This window comes from Oryctolagus cuniculus, chromosome 1 (assembly GCF_964237555.1).
Source record: "Oryctolagus cuniculus chromosome 1, mOryCun1.1, whole genome shotgun sequence".
Lineage (NCBI taxonomy): Eukaryota > Metazoa > Chordata > Mammalia > Lagomorpha > Leporidae > Oryctolagus > Oryctolagus cuniculus.
In genome coordinates this window covers 211,334,823-211,353,101 of record NC_091432.1, presented here as the reverse complement: position 1 = coordinate 211,353,101, position 18,279 = coordinate 211,334,823, and the positions used below count along the sequence as shown (strand labels likewise).

Genomic DNA, 18,279 nt, shown 5'->3' with positions numbered 1-18,279 from the left:
ACTGAGCTGGCCGGGTCTATCATATATTCCATAAAGGCCCAATCACGTGCCCTACTCCTGGGTGTGGTTAGAAATGCCGCTGAGAGGTTTTGGGGAGAAAGCAAAGGGCAATCCATTGATCTCACTTCCAAAAATAAACCAAAAACGTGAGGAGAGAAAAAATGATGACTTAGAGCCTATTCTGAGGTTTAACAGATGACGGAAATATGACTAAAATGCATGTAAGTGGCTCCACACTGTGCTGTCAGAAGTGGCCATGGCAAAGCCAACTGGTCAGGCTTCTCAGGCTAGAGCAACGGCAAGTGCAGCCACCTGAGAGCCGGGAGAGGGACAGAAGGGCTTTGCTTCTCTTCCGGGACCTCTGCCTCCCCACCGATGGACCAGCCCTCAGTCCCCTTAGGTGCTGTTGTGAGAAACAAATGGTAACAAAGATCCTAAACAACTCAAGTACATTTAAAGCAGCATCCGGGGGTTGCTCGCTCCTAACAAAGAGGCAGAGCTAAGATTGTATGACTTTCTCATCTCCCAAAGGGAGGATTCTACAGTGTAGGTTTTTATAGAAGGGGAGAGAATCAAGGGAAGATAGAGAGACCTTCCCCAAACACGGGAAGGCCTTAGCACGGAACTCCACACTAGGCTTCTCAGTTTAGCGCCCATGACCATTGCACATGCGTGTGTGCGCATGCACACACACACACGCACACCACAGCCTGATCTTTGAGCAGCCATACCCCACGTCATCGTTCTCAACTCGGGACACTTTTGTTCACCTATGGAATCACCTGGCAATGCACACAGTCACTGTAGGTTGTCCCATCTTGGGTGGGGAAAGGGTGGCTCGCATCCTCCCATGCCGCGGGCAGGCATCGCAACAAAGACCGATCCAGCCCAAAGGTCACGGTGTTCGGGTTGAGCAGTCCCACTCCGAGCCCGTGGATAGGCTATTTCCTCTGGGAGAAGTGTTCTCTTTCTTCCCTCCTCTCTTCCTACTGAATTCCTACCCCTGCCCAGAGAGCAAAGGCCCCTGGCATGCCGCTGGGGGTTCTGGGTGATTTGGCCAGAACTGAGAACTATAAACACTACAACCTTGCACCAAGCCGTTCTATGGCTCCCACGAAGTCCTCGGCAGGAGGATGTTTACTGCCGCTCTGCTTGTGATAAGAGAAGGCTAAACATGACTCCATGAGCTCTTGAAGAGGGATCAGTAGTTTTAAATTAAAAAGCTTTGATACAAAGCGGTTATCTGCCGCTCATAAAAGCCATGAGGCTATTTCAAAGGGAGCTGATTAGGGGAAGGCCTCTGAGCTACGCTGTTAAAGCCAAAAGCAATGTTCAGGAAAGCGGCATTAGTGTATCCCAATGTGCAAACAAGTACGAGGAGTATGTATGCATTCATTTATGTACGTGTATAACAAAATCTGTAAGTGTAAGACAGTGTTAATATCTATGGTGACGGGTGAGGAAGTGCTCCTCGCAGTGGTTGCTTGGGGGAGAATTTAGGCAATTAGAAGACTTAGTTGTCATTTTATGATCATTCAGACTGTTTGAATTTGTTTTCAAAGATGTGTTTATTTATTTAAAAGGAAGAGGCACAGATGGAGAGGGAGGAGGGGGAGAGATCTTGCATCTGCTGGCTCACTCCCCAAATGGCTGTAACAGCTGGGACTAGGCCAGGAGCCTGGAACTTCATCTGGGTCTCCCACACGGGTGCAGCAGCCCAAGCACTTGAGCCATCTTCCACTGCTTTCCCAGACACATTAGTAGGGAGCTGGATCAGAGGTGGAGCAGCTGGGGCTCCAACCAACGCCCACATGGAATGCCAGCGTCTCAGGTGGCAGTTTAACCTGCTATGCCATAACACTAGGCCCAACTGTTTGAATTTTTACTCAAATACATACTTTTTTTTTTCACCTAAGAAGAACGAGTTCATTTTTAAAAAATTAAATGGTGGAGCTGGTGCTGTGGTGTAGCAAATAAAAAGCTGCCGCCTGTAGTGGTGGCATCCCATATGGGCGCTGGTTCCAGTACTGGCTGTTCCACTTCTGATCCAGCTCTCTGCTGTGGCCTGGGAAAGCAGCAGAAGATGGCTCAAGTCCTTGGTTCCCTGCACCCATGTGGGAAACCCGGAAAAAGCTCCTGGCTCTTGGCTTCTGGCTTCAGATCGGCCCAGCTCCAGCCATTGCAGACATTTGCGGAGTGAACCACCGAATGGAAGATCTCTCTCTCTCTTTGCCTCTGCCTCTGTAATTCTGCCTTTCAAATAAATAAATAAATTTTTTAAAAAATTAATTCTTAATATAGGTGAAGGGCATACATAAATTCACTATATTATCCTTTCAACTTTTCGCTGAATCTTTCAAAGTATCTAGAAAAAACAAATATAATGTCATCATTACTTGGAGTAAGTAAATACTTCTTTTGTAAAAAAAAAAAAAAAGATGTATTTACTTAATTGAAAGTCATAGTTATATAGAGAGGGAGAGACAGAGAGAGAGAGCTTCCATCCACTGGTTCTCTCTCCAGATGGCTGCAACTGCCAAGGCTGGGCCAGGCTGAAGCCAGGAGCCAGGAGCTTCTTCCAGGTCTCCCAGGTGGGTGACAAGGGCCCAAACACATGGGCCATCTTCCACTGCTTTTCTAGCCTTTAACAGGGAGCTGGACCCGAAGTGGAACAGCTGGAACTTGAACCAGCATCCATCTGGGATGCCTGAGCTGCAGGCAGCAGCTTCACCCACTACACCACAGCACCAGTCCAGGTAAAGACAGCGCACAGAAAGAAGAGCCCAAAAAAGGAAAAGTTGACAGTCTTCCATCCAAATACATCATGAAGAATAACTGTGTGAGGCACAGACTGGAAGAAGAGAGCTTGCAGGAGATATACCCAACGCATATCTGCTGTTCAGCTATCTTACGGCCACAGTATATAAGAACTCCCAGAATTAATAAGAAAAAAACAGTCAATATAATTTGTTAAATTATCAAGACATTTAGACAAGTACCTCACACAAAGGATACTCAAATGAGTAATAATCATATGGGAAAAGCACCCAAAATCATCAGTCATCAGAGACCAGCACTGTGGCCCAACCGGTTCAGCCACTGGTTGCAACGTCAGCATCTCATATCAGAGCACAGGGTTAAGTGCTTGCTGCTCCACTTCCAATCCACCTTCCTGCTAAGTTAATGCACCTGGGAAGGCAACAGAAGATGGCCCAGGTCCCTGGGCCCCTGCACCTATATGGGAGACCTGGAAGAGGCTCCTGGCTCCTGGCTTTGGATCAACCCAGCTCCGACCATTGCAGCCATTTGGGGAGTGAACCAGCAGATGGAAGACCTCTCTCTCTCTCTCTGTCTCTCTCTCCGCCTCTGCATCTCTATAACTCTTTCAAATAAAAATAAATCTTTAAAAAAAAATGAAAAAGGGGTTGGCGTTGTGGTGAAGCTGGTTACGCCGCCACCTGCAGCACCAGGATTCCATATAGGCACTGGTTCAAGTCCCAGCTGTTCCACTTCTGATCCAGCTCTTTGTTATGTCTGGGAAAGCAGCGGAAGATGGCCCAAGTTCTTGGGCCTCTGCCACCCACATGGGAGACCTAGATGAAGCTCCTGTCTTCAGCCTGGACCTGGCCTAGGTATTTTAGCCATTTGGTGGTAAAGGAACAGATGGAAGATCTCTTTAAAAAAGAAAGATTTATTTGAAAGTCAGAGTTACACACACACACACACACACAGAGAGAGAGAGAGAGAGAGAGAGAGAGAAAGAGAGAGAGGTCTTCCATCCACTGGATCACTTCCCAATTGGCCACAACGGCCAGAGCTATGCCGATCTGAAGCCAGGAGCCAGGAGCTTCTTCCAGGTCTCCCACGTGGGTGCAGGGAACCAAGGACTTGGGCCATCTTCCACTGCTTTCCCAGGCCACAGCAGAGAGTTGGATAGGAAGTAGAGCAGCCGGGACTCAAACTGGCGTCCATATGGGATGCCAGCACTGCAGGCGGCAACTTTACCAGCTACACCACAGCGCCGGTCCCAGAATATCTCTTGATTTCTCTCTCTCTCTCCCTCTCTAATTCTGCCTTTCAAATAAAAAAGATCAATAAATCATTTTTAAAAATCAGGAAAAATATCATTAGTCATCAGGGAAATGCAAAATAAAACTACAATGAAATATCTCTCCTCCCCAATCAGAATTGATAAAAGTTGAAAATTTAAATTTTAAAGTCTGCAAGCCAGGTTCTAGAGTTACTTGATTTCTCACACATCTCTGGCGGAAGCACAAAATGGCACAGCCACTTAGAAAGTTCTTCAACACCGCCTACAGCAGCTGAGAATCCAACCTTATCTCTCCAAACCTTCCCTGAGCTACACAAAATTTCCATCTCACTCTTTCAGGGAGCGTCATGTGTTAAACTCTGCCCTAAGTTCTCAGGCTTCTTTGGTTCTATGTGAATAGTACTTGGCGAATACCTACTATAAGCTGGGCCCTTAGGAATCTTATTAGGAACAAGATGACCAATTTTATAGATCCAAATTTTTTTTTTTTTTTTGACAGGCAGAGTGGACAGTGAGAGAGAGAGACAGAGAGAAAGGTCTTCCTTTGCCGTTGGTTCACCCTCCAATGGCCGCCGCGGCTGGCACGCTGCGGCCGGCGCACCGCGCTGATCCGATGGCAGGAGCCAGGAGCCAGGTGCTTTTCCTGGTCTCCCATGGGGTGCAGGGCCCAAGCACCTGGACCATCCTCCACTGCACTCCCTGGCCACAGCAGAGAGCTGGCCTGGAAGAGGGGCAACCGGGACAGAATCCGGCGCCCCGACCAGGACTAGAACCCGGTGTGCCGGCGCCGCTAGGCGGAGGATTAGCCTAGTGAGCCGCGGCGCCGGCCTAGATCCAATTTTTTTAAAGATTTATTTTATTTATTTGAAAGACAGAGTTACAGAGAGAGAGGTCGAGACAAAGATAGAGGTCTTCCATCCGCTGATTCACTCCCCAGATGGCCGCAACAGCCAGAGCTGCACCAGTCCAAAGCCAGGAGCCAGGAGTCTCCTCTGGGTCTCCCACGTGGGTGCAGGGGCCCAAGGACTTGGGCCATCTTCTACTGCCTTCCCAGGCCACAGCAGAGAGCTGGATCAGAAGAGGAGCAGCTGGGACTAGAACCAGTGCCCATGATGGGATGCCAGTGCTTCAGGCCAGAGCTTTAACCCACTACGCCCATGGCCTAGATGGAGGAGGCAGACAGATGTTGTAGGAGACAGACACCGCTTTAGACTAAGTTCCTCCCAACCTAATCCAAGTTAAAGCCCTACCTCACGTAGCATTCATATTCTCATGGTGCTGGGATCTATGATGGCCCAAAATAGGAACGGAGGAAATAGAAATCTGCTGAACGGATCCAGCCAACACATGTCCACAGACAGCAAGGAAGGGAAGGCTGGGAGAAGAAATGCGGGGGTCACTAACAATTTCAGCAAGAGGCTTTGGGACATTTAAAATCTAGCCTCCTGCTGGACAACGTTACATCCACTAGCCCATCCCTCTCACAACAACTCTATGAAGTAGGTGCTAGTACCACCATTTGACAGATGAGAAAGTTGATGTTAAGAAAGATGATGCTATTTACTAAGTTCATTTTACTTGGAGCTGGAAGGGCCTGGAAGCCAAGCCCCTGACCTATTATCTTAACATTGGATTCTTGCATCTGCACCATGTGCATCAGAAGCAGCCCAGCACGACTCCAGAGAGGTGCAAATCTGCATTTATTTCTAGCTTTGCTCCTTTGCACGTGTTTTTTCCCTCTCCTTTTCATTTCTGCCTGAATTTTAGTCTTTCCAGGAGACCCTTCCTAATATTCTGGACAAATTTTGCTGCCAATGCCGTGTACCACCCAAGCACCTCATACATTAGATCTTTTATAACCTATGGTGTCATTAATAGTTAAAAGTTTTCTTCTGGGGCCGGCACTGTGGCACAGTGGGAGACCCGGAAGAAGTTCCTGGCTCCTAGTTTCAGATCAGTTAGCTCTGGCCATTGTGGCCATTTGGGCAGTGAACCAGCACATGGAAGATCTCTCTCTCTCTCCATCACCCCCCCATAAGTCTTTCTTTCAAATAAAAAAAAAAAAAAAAGACTTACCAGGCCCACATTTGAGTTCTTTCAGGAAGTCAGCCCTGCCTAAATCCACCTGCATCTCCAGTAGTGGAAAATCAGCTCCTACTGCTTTATGTGGTTTAGGTTTAAGGGAACTATCTGTGGCTGCAAGATGATGCACGGTGTTGAAAGTAAAACTCAGGAACAACAAACACATGACCACAAGTATTCTTCTGGTATGCTTGCTTACAGTAATCAAAGGTTCAGGGGCCTGTGCTGGGGTGCAGCAGGTTAACCACCACCTGTGATACTTGAATCCTATATGTGCACCACTTCAATCCTGGCTGCTCCACTTCTGATCCAGTTCCCTGCTGATATGCCTGGGTAAGCAGCAGAAGATGGCCCAAGTGTGTGAGCCCATGCCATCCCTGTGGGAGACCCAAAGGGAATTCCTGGCTCCCGGCTTTGGCTTAGCCCAGTCCCAAACATTTGGGGAGTAAACCAGGAGATGGATGCTCTCTCTACGTCTGTCTCTCCCTCTCTCTCTGTAACTCTGCCTTGCAAATAAATAAAACTAAAGTAAATAAATAAATCAATAGCAATCAGAGGTTCAGAACTATTTAAGTTTCAGGCTACCAGCTCTGCCATATCAACTTTTGAACAGTTGCTCATGGAAACCCCAAATTTTGGGTGGAGTTGAAGATCTGGGGGAAAAAATTCCCTGGAAAAATAAGTGGAACTAAATTATTGACATCCCATTAAAAGTCTGCCTTGTAAATAATTGAGGATGTCAGAGGCAAGCTGGCCTCACCCTGTACAGCATCACTGTCAGGTGGTCATACAATTGACACTTGGAAGCCCCTAATTATGGAGGATCTCGCTACCTGCAAGGCAGAACATTCCACACGTGACAGCCCTAACTGGGAGAGAGCTGTTCATCCTCTCAAGCTGAAATCTGCCAGGCTGCAGCTTTTTTTCCCATTGGACTGATTTTGTCTTCTTCCTACACCGAGTACTAGTCGACTCCTTTTCCATATGACACCCACTGATTGTCTTAGAGAATCGAAGAAATGAGTCAAATTGGGACATTAAAATCAGACACTGGGCCGGCACCGTGGCTCAATAAGCTAATCCTCCACCTGCAGTGCCGGCACCCCAGGTTCTAGTCCCGGTCGGGGAGCCGGATTCTGTCCTGGTTGCCCCTCTTCCAGGCCAGCTCTCTGCTGTGGCCCAGGAGTGCAGTGGAGGATGGCCCAAGTGCTTGGGTCCTGCACCCCATGGGAGACCAGGAGAAGTACCTGGCTCCTGCCATCGGATCAGCGCAGTGTGCTGGCTGCAGCGCGCCGGCTGCAGCGGCCATTGGAGGGTGAACCAACGGCAAAAGGAAGACCTTTCTCTCTGTCTCTCTCTCACTGTCCACTCTGCCTGTCAAATAAATAAATAAATAAATAAATAAATAAAATCAGACACTGATAGGCAAAAGCAAACTACACAAAGAAGTTTAATCAATACACTGAAAGGTAATGTGTGCATTGTGATAGGAATTATATACTACTGTAGTTTTAATGATTTTGTAGTTCTTTTTTTTAAGATTTATTTATTTATTTGAAAGTTAGAGTTACATAGAGAGAGGAGAGGCAGAGAGAGAGAGAGAGGTCTTCCATCCGATGGCTCACTCCCCAATTGGCTGCAATGGCTGGAGCTGTGCTGATCCGAAGCCAGGAGCCAGGAGCTTCTTCTGGGTCTCCCACATGGGTGCAGGGGCCCAAGGACTTGGACCATCTTCTACTGCTTTCTCAGGCTACAGCAGAGAGCTGGAGCAGAAGTGGAGCAGCCAGATCTTGAACCCGCGCCCATATGGGATGCCAGTGTTTCAGGCCAGGGCATTAACCCACTGCGCCACAGCAATGGGTTAAATTATTTTAAAAATATTTTAAATAATTTTGTTTAAATTATTAATAAAAGTGAAAGTTATTTTAAAATTACCTTGTACAAGTGAAGTTGAATATCTTTCCCTTTGAAAAGATATTATTATGAAAATTATTATATCTATATAAATATATTTTACATATATTAACATATTGTAAAATATTATTATGAAAAGGTATTATTATTATTATATTATTATGAATAGCCCAGGCCTGTTTTCCTGATGGACTATGGTCTATTCACTTTTCATTTGTTGAACTCTTTCTTTAGTGGAGCCAATAAGCCTTTGACTATCATGTAAATTAAAAAATGTTAAACCAAAAAAGGGTTTTTCACCATGTGCGGGGAACATACATGAGATGACGTGTTGTTAAACATGCTACACCTACAAAGAACTCGTACAAATGGATTCAACTGGAAAACGGCCGAGAGTGCTAGGAATGTTTTTGTCCCTTCGAAACTCATGTGGAAACTGAATTCCCAATGCACCAGTGTTGGGCAGTGAGGCCCACTAGGAGAAGTTTATGTCATGAAGGCAGAGTTCCTATGGGCAGGACTGCTAGGAAAAGGACATTCAGGAGTGGATTCACTACCAGGGGAGGGGCAGTGTTCCCCCAGGAGGATACAGGAGTCAAGGCGCCATCTTGGAAACAGAAATGAGGCCCTTTCCAGACACCAAACCTGCTGGTGCCTTGATCCTCGATATCCTAACCTCCAGAACGGGAGAAATGGAGTTCCATTCTTAATCCCTGCCCGGCCCGTGACATCCTGTTACAGCAGCACAAAACAGACTAAGACAACTGAAGAAATGCAATGGTACTAAACACATGAAAAAGTACTGATGTGTACCAAGCTCATCTAAAAATGTAACTAAAAATAAGAATATCACAGAGGGTAAATTGGCTCAATTTTTCTAGAGGGCAGTTTAATCATAAAAAATTGTTTTAAAGATTTGTTTTATTTATTTAAAAGACAGTGTGATAGACAAAGAAAGAGACACAGAAAGATCTTCCATCTGCTGGTTCATTCCCAAATGATCTTGAGGGCCAGGGCTGGGCCAGCTTGCAGCCAGCAGCCAGGAGCTCTGGGTCTCCCATGTGAGCAGCAGGGGCCCAAGCACTCAGCCATCCTCCACTGCTTTTCTAGGCCTATTAGCAGCAAGCAGCAAGTCCTGGACACAGAGCAGCCAGGACTCAAACCAGTGTTCTACTCTAGGATGCCACTATCACAGGTAGAGGCTTAACTCACTGTGCCACAACACAAGCCCCATTATCAAAATTTCAATGGTGAAAACATTCTGATCCAAAAAAGTTATAAGAATTTATCCTAAGAAGATAATTAGCCCAATAAACAATAAGGATATAGATTTAAAAGTGTGTTTATAATAACCAAAAAATTCAACAGTTAAATTTTTACAATAGGAAATTTGTTACCTAAATTATGGCGAAACCATGCCATGAAATTCTAAATAGCCATTAAGTAGCTGACACAGAGATATGTCTATCACATGGTGTTGAGCGGGAAGAAACTAGGATCGCCCTGTTGTAGAATCGCAGGTGCATGGATGCGTGCACTCGCTCTCACTGTCTAGAACATTCATTAGGATAGAAACAGGATTCCTCTTGTATATAAATCAGGATGATTTTTCTTCTTTTCCCTTTTTGCTTGTGTCCACCTTTTTGTATTATTCATCTATACTTGTTTACATAACACGGTATTTTTTTCTGAAAGCACAAACCAAAAAGCACCTTTAATGTCTCTCCTAAGTCTTCTCTTTTCTAAGCTAGGTATTCCCAATGCTTTCAAAATTTCTTCAAATGGGATGAAATCGGGTCCCTTGGAGTCCTGGCTTCTCTCTTCAGAAGCCATTGTTCCCATTCAGGTTATCTTGATCCCCCTTAGAGTTCCTGCCTGGAACCCAGTGACATGGCTGTGGCCTTAGGAGCCCAGAGCAGTGCATGACACTCTCCCAATTAGCTTTGGTGACAGCTAATCACACCTACCTGTGATCAATATTGAGCTCCCTGGCCTCTTTCAGACCATTTGGGCCCCCATCAGGTATTTATACTAATAACTGATTTTGGCCCAGATGCAAGCTTCAACATCTCTTCTATGGTCAGTTCATCAGCCTAGATGGCAGCCCAAGGCATGCACACAGCACCTCCACGGCCACCACCAGCTATCCCGAGCCCTAACATGACATCGTTATTTTTCCCCCAAGGTTACCCCAGTTCCTTCCTCAGAGGCATTCCCCTAGTGGCTCCCATGATGCTCTGGGAGATGAAATGGTCTACTTCGCAGGACCAAAGCATGTGTTGTCTCAATTCGCTATCGGTAAGAGCATAAGCCAATAAAGAGCTTCTGGAAGACAACCAGAGGATGCTTAGGAAATTAGTAAGTGTGGTTAACTTTGACATCAAAATTATCCTTCCAGGGTCGGCGCTGTGGTGTAGTGGGTAAAGCCACCGCCTGCAGTGCAGGCATATCATGTGGGCACCAGTTCAAGTCCTGGCTACTCCACTTTCGATCTAGCTCTCTGCTATGGCCTGGGAAAGCAGTAGAAGATGGCCCAAGTCCTTGGGCCCCTGCACCCATGTGGGAGACCTGGAAGAGGCTCCTGGCTTTGAATTGGCACAGCTCCAGCTGTTGCGGCCAATTGGGGAGTAAACCAGAGGACAGAAGACCCCTCTCTCTCTCTCTCTCTGCCTCTCCTTTTCTCTGTGTATAACTCTGACTTTCAAAGAAATAGATAAATCTTTTTTAAAAAATTATCCTTCCATATCTATCTATCTGTCTATCTACGCACTCTTACAAGAATTCGACTTTAAGGATGACTTCCTAGAAGTGGTATGTGTGGGGGGGGGGGGGTGGTATTCATCATTGATCACAGAGGTGTTTATAATGAAAAATTGGAAACAAGCTAAATATTGAAACAGTGAGGGACCAGGCAATCAAGGTCTGATAGTCTTTACACAATTAAACACAATGTAACATTAAACATGATGATGTAAGGGTGGGTATTTGCCCCAGTCGTTAGAACACTGGTTAGGGCACCCGGCATCCCACATTGCAGTCTGTGGGTTTGATTCCTGGCTCCGGCTCCTGATTCCAGCTTCCTGCTAATCCAGACTCTGGGAGGCAGCAGTGATGGCTTAAATAATTGGGTCCCTGCCACCCACGTAGGAGGCCTGGATTGCCCAGCTTCAAACCTGCCCTGCCCCAGCTGCTGGTGTTTGGGGAGTGAAACAGCAAATGGGAGTTCTCTCTTTTTCTGTCTTTCTCTCTCACACATAAATAACTAAAATTTCTCATTTTTTCATTTTTAAGATTTATTTTATGTATTGAAAAGGCAGAGTGACAGGGGAGGGAAAGAGAGAGAGAGAGACATCTTCTGTACCCTGGTTCACTCTCCCAAATAGTCACTATAGCCAAGTCAAGCCCACACCAAAGGCAGGAGCCAGAAACTCCATCCCCCGTGGGAGGTAGGGACCCAAGCAGTTAGGGCAGCACCCACTGCCCCCCAGGTGCATTAGCAGGGAGCTAGATTGGAAGCAGAGCAGCCAAGATTCAAACCAGTACTCCGATATGGGATGCTGGTGTTACAAGCAGTGCCTTAACCCACTAGGCCACAATGCCAGTTCCTAGATTTTTTTATAGTGAAAATGTGTCATTTTTAATAACTAGAAAATCAATAATATTCATTTGAAGCCTGAAAATTGTGCTTCTCTTTAACTGAAAATTTGAATTCGTAGTCCCATTTACTACATCAATTCGTCTTCTAGAAAGCTCCAAAGAGTTAATAGTTCAGGCATTGCTAATTAATAGTTAATAGTTCAGGCATGGCTGATCTCTCACTATTAACTCTACAGCCATAGAGCAAAAGGAACATAGACATTGCCTTGGAAACACGTGAGCAAAGCTGTCTTCCACTAAAACTTTATTTACAAAAGGAGGTAGGTGAACTGGATTTGCTCAGAGGCAGCAGTTTGCCAATCCCTGTTCTACATCTGTGTGAAAAGTGCACTCTCCTTTTCCTGCTTGGTGCTTGCAACCTGTTGCACCTACCTTGCAACAGTTAGTTTTTGCTGTGTAACAAATAATTTCAAAACTCAGCAGCTCAAAAGGACTAGCAGGAACTCACTTCGGAGTCCAGGGGCCAACAGGTGCGGCTGGGATCCGCTGTACCTACTCCATTGGCTGAGGTCCACTGACCATCAACAGTCTCACACAGGTCTCCCTGCCTGTCAGCAGGGGTGATAGAAGTGCCTGGCCAATGTCTCTTATCCAGTCAATCCCCTAGGCTGAGGCACTGGGTCGTGAACGTAGTGCAATCGAGAGCAGCAGGAGAGGACAATCCCGCAGCTGAGGCACTTGGCAGGTCTCTGGCTGCAGCACACCTGCTGCTGTCTCACTGCCCAACCAGGTCATGTAACCAAACCAAGGTTTCAGGCCTTTGGAAATAGATGAGAGGCATTGCCACGACCCGGCTCGGGGATACGCACACAGGGTCGGGAGGAATCTGTGAGCGTCTGCAATCTGACAAACTCCAGGGACAGTCTCACCTCTGGTCCTGTTTCCCTCCAGGTTTTGTCCCGGGCATCTCACGTGCAGGGTAGTGGCTGCCCTGCACAGGGGCCTCTCCTGCCTCTCCTTAAGCAAGGCCACTCCTTTGTCCTCATGGCCTGGAAGCACCACTCCCAAGGCACTGCTTCCAGCTAAAGGACCCTCATTCTTTCCTCTCGGCTTCCGTCGATTCCTCATCCTGGAGAAAGGGAGTCGGGTGGCTATTTAAAAGTCTGCTCGAAATATTTCTCCACCCTCCAAGTTCCTTCTCCAAGATTTATATTTAAAGTATTATCCTGCATCACTTCCCATTCACCAAATCTTTCCTGCTCTCCATGTGTTCATTCCCAGGCCTTGGAGAAATAAAGATTCTAAAACTGGGACAGTTCCCATGGTGACACATGGGCCTCTTTGATCCTCTGCTTCTCACATGGCGAGTGAACCACCCAGACAGCTGAAGCTCATTATAACCCTTTCTGTGAGAAAGATCTCGCCTGCTCCGTTCACCCGCCTTCCACCAGCAGCATAGACGACACTGCTGGCAATCTTTGAAAGAAAAGGCTGATCTCGCTCAACCACCGTCACTGATGGGCGTACCGAGAGACAGCTGGACAGACGGACAGAGGACAGCACGTGAAATGTAAGGCCAGGAGGTCCAGCCATCCAGAACCGGGTGACGTCTTAGTTCCCGCCTGTGAAAGCAGCAGGATTAGAAGGCGAACAACTGGAGTGTTCAGTAAATGTTTGCTCACTCGTGTTTGCTCAGAGCCCTGTGCAAAGCACTATGGGAAGGGACAGTGAGGAACTCAGAAACCATTCAGATCCCCAGCAAGGGGCTCACAATTCGGCAGGTGAGAGACAGCTTCCAGCTTTTACTCATTTTTTTAAAAAAGGTTTATTTATTTAAAAGAGTTACAGAGAGAAAGGGAGAAACACACACACATACAGAGAGAGAGAGACTTCCATCCATTGGTTCATTCCACAGATGGCAGCAATGGCTGGGACTGGGCCAGGCCAAAGCCAAGAGTCTGGAACCCTATCTGGGTCTCCTGAGGGGGTGGCAGAGGCTCAAGCACTTGGACCATCACCCACTGCTTGTCCCAGGCCACCAGCAGGGTGCTGAATTGGAAGTGGAGCAGCCAGGACACGAACCAGCATCCATATGGGATGCTGGCATCGCAGGCAGTGGCTTTCCTCACTGTGCCACAATGCCAGCCGCCAAACCTTCCTCTTCTGAATCTCAATAAAAAGATGATGTAGGAAGCAAAAAGGAAAAAAGTGCTTTTCAGCTTTCGAGCTTCATACGGAGAAAATTCATAGTAACGATTGTGATACTGAGACTCACTTTGTTGTCAGACGACCCGTACCCTGAGTCTCAACTAAGCCCTGACCCAATTGCCATGGAAGACCCCCTCAGTACTGGTCCACCACCAGTACAGCTGCCTGCAGCCCATCCTTGATAGGTGCTATCTCACGAAGAGTTTGGGAAGCTCAGCTCAAGCAAGCAATAGCAAGAACTGGATGATGAGGTTGTAAAATCACAAATGACAATCTGAGGCTGATGTTGTGGCACAACGGGTAAAGTCGCTGCCTGTGACACCAGCACCCCATATGGGCACCAGTCCAAGTCTCAGCTGCTCCACTTCTGATCCAGCTCCCGCCAATGCACCTGGGAAATCAGTGGAAGATGGCCCAGGTGCTTGCTTAGGTCCCTGCACCCATGTAGGAGACCCAGATGGAGTTCCAAGCTCCTGGCTCCGACCTGGCCTGGCCCTGGCCATTGCAGCCATTTGGGGAGTGAACCAATGGATGGAAGACCTCTCTCTCTCTCTCTCTTTCTCTCTCTCTCTCTCTCTATATATATATCTTTCTGTATGTCTGCCTTTCAAATAATAAATAATTCTTAAAAAAGAAAAAACAAAAAACAAAAAACAAATGTGAACTCCTTGGGCTAGAGCAACTCTGGATGAACAAAAATAAGGCCAAGAGCCACGGAGACCAATATTACATGAGAAAAAAGGCGATTCTTTTCGGCTTGAATCACTGGGTTGTTTCTTTATGTTCTTCCAAAATGGCAAGAGACAAAGATAAAAAGCGATATAAATGAGAGTCGACTGCACACCCAACCTGTTTTGTGAGTGCTCATGAGCAAATTAATTTAGACTCTCTGAACTTTGGAATGCTCGTCTACAAAACGAGGATAATTATCTTTCTTATCTCTGATACCAAATCAACATCGTGGAAAGAACACCCCGAAATCAAGCAAATAAATGACAAATATGTTCCACACCACTTGGTCTTTGGTCTCCCAAAAGTGGTCTTAAGCAGAGAGAGAAAGAGAATGAGAGACTTGCGCACCTGAGATGTGCCAGGTTGGGGGCCTGGCGCTGTGGAGTACCGGGTAAAGCTACCACCTGCAGTGCCGGCATCCCACATGGGCACTAGTTCAAGTGCCAGCTGCTCCACTTCTGATCCAGTTCTCTGCTATGGCCTGGGAAGGGGTCCTTGGGCCCCTGCACCCCCATGGGAGACCTGGAAGAGGCTCCAGGCTCCTGGCTTCAGATGGCCCAACTCTGGCCACTGTGGCCATTTGGGGACTGAACCAATTGATGGAAGACACTCTCTCTCTCTCTTTCTCCCTCTGTCTCTGTCTCTGTAACTCTGCCTTTTAAATAAAGAAATTAAAAAAAAAAATACATGCCAGGTGTTTTCCCTGCAACAACCCCAATCCTCATCTCTGCTTATTTTTAGTTTTACAGATAAGGATCCCTGAGACTCAGAGATGTTAAGCAACTGGACCAGGATCACTCAGCCACCAGCCCACAGGTCTGGCTGACTCCAGCACTAGCGCTCTTTCTAACTCACTGCCCAAATGAGGCTGAGCTTACCACGGCCTCGAACCCAGTGCAGCTACGGTTCCCCACGGGAATGTTTACCCTGCAGAGATGCCTCCATCAGTGCGGCTGAGGGTTCCCAGAGAAGCTGTCCGGCCCGGCTGCCGGCCATGTCAGGCAGGGACCCTAGGGAGCCAGGTTCAGTCTGCTCATGCGCAGTGCGTGTGACGGGCAGGAAGAGGGTGTAGCCTCTGCACTAACGAAGTCCCCAGATGCTGCAGACGTAAACACCAGTGGGCGTGGGTGACCAGGAGGGCGGAGGAGCCACAGCGAGGCTGCTCTGGCAGCTCAGAGCGAGTGGGGAATGCGGGTAAGAGGTGACGAAGGAAACCTCGTTCCTGGGGCTTGAGAACACGGCAGCCCAGACACTCCCTGAACCAGAGCCAAGGGCCCGTGGAGGCGAGTGGGGTCCAGACGCCATCGGCAGAGCTCCCAGAACAGCCATTCAGAAGCCTGGGGCTCCGAACGAGGGCCCTTCCTCCTCCAGGGAGCGTGTCCCTCGCACCGCTGGGTCCACGATTCGGCAGTGACTGAGTCTGAACTATGTTCCCCGCTCCCCGAATAATAGTGTCATTAACTTTAACTAATTGGATCCCTGATTCCCCCGTTTGCCAGCTGGGTGACTTAGCAAGTCACTAACACTGTTAGAGCTCTGCTTTTCTCATCTGCAAAATGGGCATAATAATTAGTACCTTCCACATAGAGCCGTGTGAGGATTAAACGATGCAATACATCTTAAAAAAAAAAAAAAAAAAAAAAAAAAAAAAAAAAAAAAACACTTGGCACAGAGATTAGCCCAAACTAAGCCCTTAATGACGGGTGGCTGCTCACGCTATTATTACAAGGATTCTCTCACATGCCCGGGCACCAGGCTTGACACTGTGCGAGTACTGGCCGGAAGCACACAGCACGCTCACCTGGGACACTTAAATTGTATTCAGCAGACTGTTTGTCGAAGTCTGCCTGGAATTAAATGAAATAACAACGGGTTTTGAGACACCCCAAACTAACAAAAACAACTCTGAGGACTTAATTCCTCTTGGATCCTGGGACAGGCTGAGTGGAGCCCGGGTTGGGGGCGGCACTGGCCACCCAGCGGGAGCTGGAGCTGGAGCTGGATGGGGTGGGGGTGGGGGGTCGTTGGCTAGAAGGAAGCTAAAGCCGGGGGCAAGGAGGGGGGCAGTGAAGGCAGCCTCTGTCTCCTCCGTGTGCCCCTCGGACTTCTGCCGCTCCCTCCCACTGGCTGAAGAGCCACGGAAGGCAGAGAGCAAGGGGTATCACCCTGGTCAGCCTTCTGACCACATAGGCATGGGGGTGGGGCACAAACAGAACACGGAGCCCAGGCTCCAGAACTCATTTTGCAGTCTCATTAGCTCTAGAAAAGCTGCAGTCGTGGTGGCTTTATACACCTTTTCCACATGAGGGAATTTTTTTTTTTTTTGAAGATTTATTTATTTGAAAAGCAAAGTGACAGAGAGAGGAGAGAGACAGATCGCCATCTTCCATCCTCCTGTTCACTCCCCAGATGCCCACAACCAAGGCTGGCCCAGGCCAAAGTGAGGATTCCAGAATATTCCAAGCAGATCTCCCATGTGGAGGTCAGGGACCCAAGTACCTCACAGCTGTTATCCACTGCCTTCCCCAGTGCTGTAGCAGGAAGCTGGCTCAGAAGTTGAGCAGGCAGGACCTGAACCAGGGATCTGGGCATCGCAAGCGCAGGTTACACCAGTGGCCCTCAGAGGAGGGAGTTTGGATCACGGAGGCACAGGACTCTCCAATGGCCAGCTTAAAAAAAAAAGAAGAAAAGAAAAGAAAAGAAAAGAAAAGAAAAGAAAAGAAAAGAAAAGAAAAGAAAAGAAAAGAAAAGAAAAGAAAAGAAAAGAAAAGAAAAGAGAGGAGAGGAGAGGAGAGGAGAGGAGAGGAGAGGAGAGGAGAGGAGAGGAGAGGAGAGGAGAGGAGAGGAGAGGAGAGGAGAGGAGAGGAGAGGAGAGGAGAGGAGAGGAGAGGAGAGGAGAGGAGAAGAGAAGAGAAGAGAAGAGAAGAGAAGAGAAGAGAAGAGAAGAGAAGAGAAGAGAAGAGAAGAGAAAATGGAGTCTCCATTAGTCCCCAAAGGCAACTCACCACGCCTCCTCAGCCAAGGAGCACTTTCACCCCAGCTGTTGGAGTCTGGAGGCCCTTGCTGTCGCGGGGATTGCTGGGAGGATCTTCCACGGAAATCCAAAAGCCAGCACACAGCGCTGAGTCTCCTGGGAGTAGGGAAGGGCTCGTCAGAAGCAAGCAGAATAAGGAAGCAGACCTGTGTGTCCACCAGAGTGAAGAATCCATCCACTCCTTCACAGCCCCTGTCTCGTGTGCCCTCGGCGCTCTCAGCCAGACCTGGGAGACAGAGGAGAGCAGGCACAGCTGTCACTCCCACGTTGTGTGGATTCACACCTTTTACTAACAGATGTCATTCTCGTAACCATCATTAAATCCTTTGAGCAAACAGGGGTGCCCACCTGGAGCCACTGCCACCGCGCCACGGAAGAGACAGATGGACAGATGACCTCAGCAGAGCGGTGACTGGGTACGCGGCAGCAGGGGAGCCGGGGACCCCGGGATGTGCTGGACTTGGCCCTCACCCATGGCCCTGAGCCCGTGCGGGGTGGCTCTGCCTAACTGAGCGCTCACAGCTTCACATTGCAAACAGGAAACCTGCCCCAGTGGGAGGGACCAGAAGAGTCTAGAAATAAAGGCTTGTTTTTCTTTTTTTCTTTTTTGGAGGGATCATGATTGTTTAGCATTTACCAGCACAGTGTGGACCGGAGGACT

At 47.9% G+C, this 18,279-nt stretch overlaps 1 long non-coding RNA gene across 1 annotated transcript in view; it reads right to left on the bottom strand.

Annotated features, from left to right (window-relative positions):
- Positions 1 to 17,844, bottom strand: part of LOC127493381 (uncharacterized) — a 57,451-nt gene extending 39,607 nt beyond the window's left edge. The window contains exon 1 of the long non-coding RNA XR_011385275.1: positions 17,590 to 17,844. This is a non-coding gene — a long non-coding RNA (uncharacterized lncRNA). The remainder of the gene's footprint in view (positions 1 to 17,589) is intronic.
- Between the last annotated feature and the right edge of the window lie 435 nt (positions 17,845 to 18,279).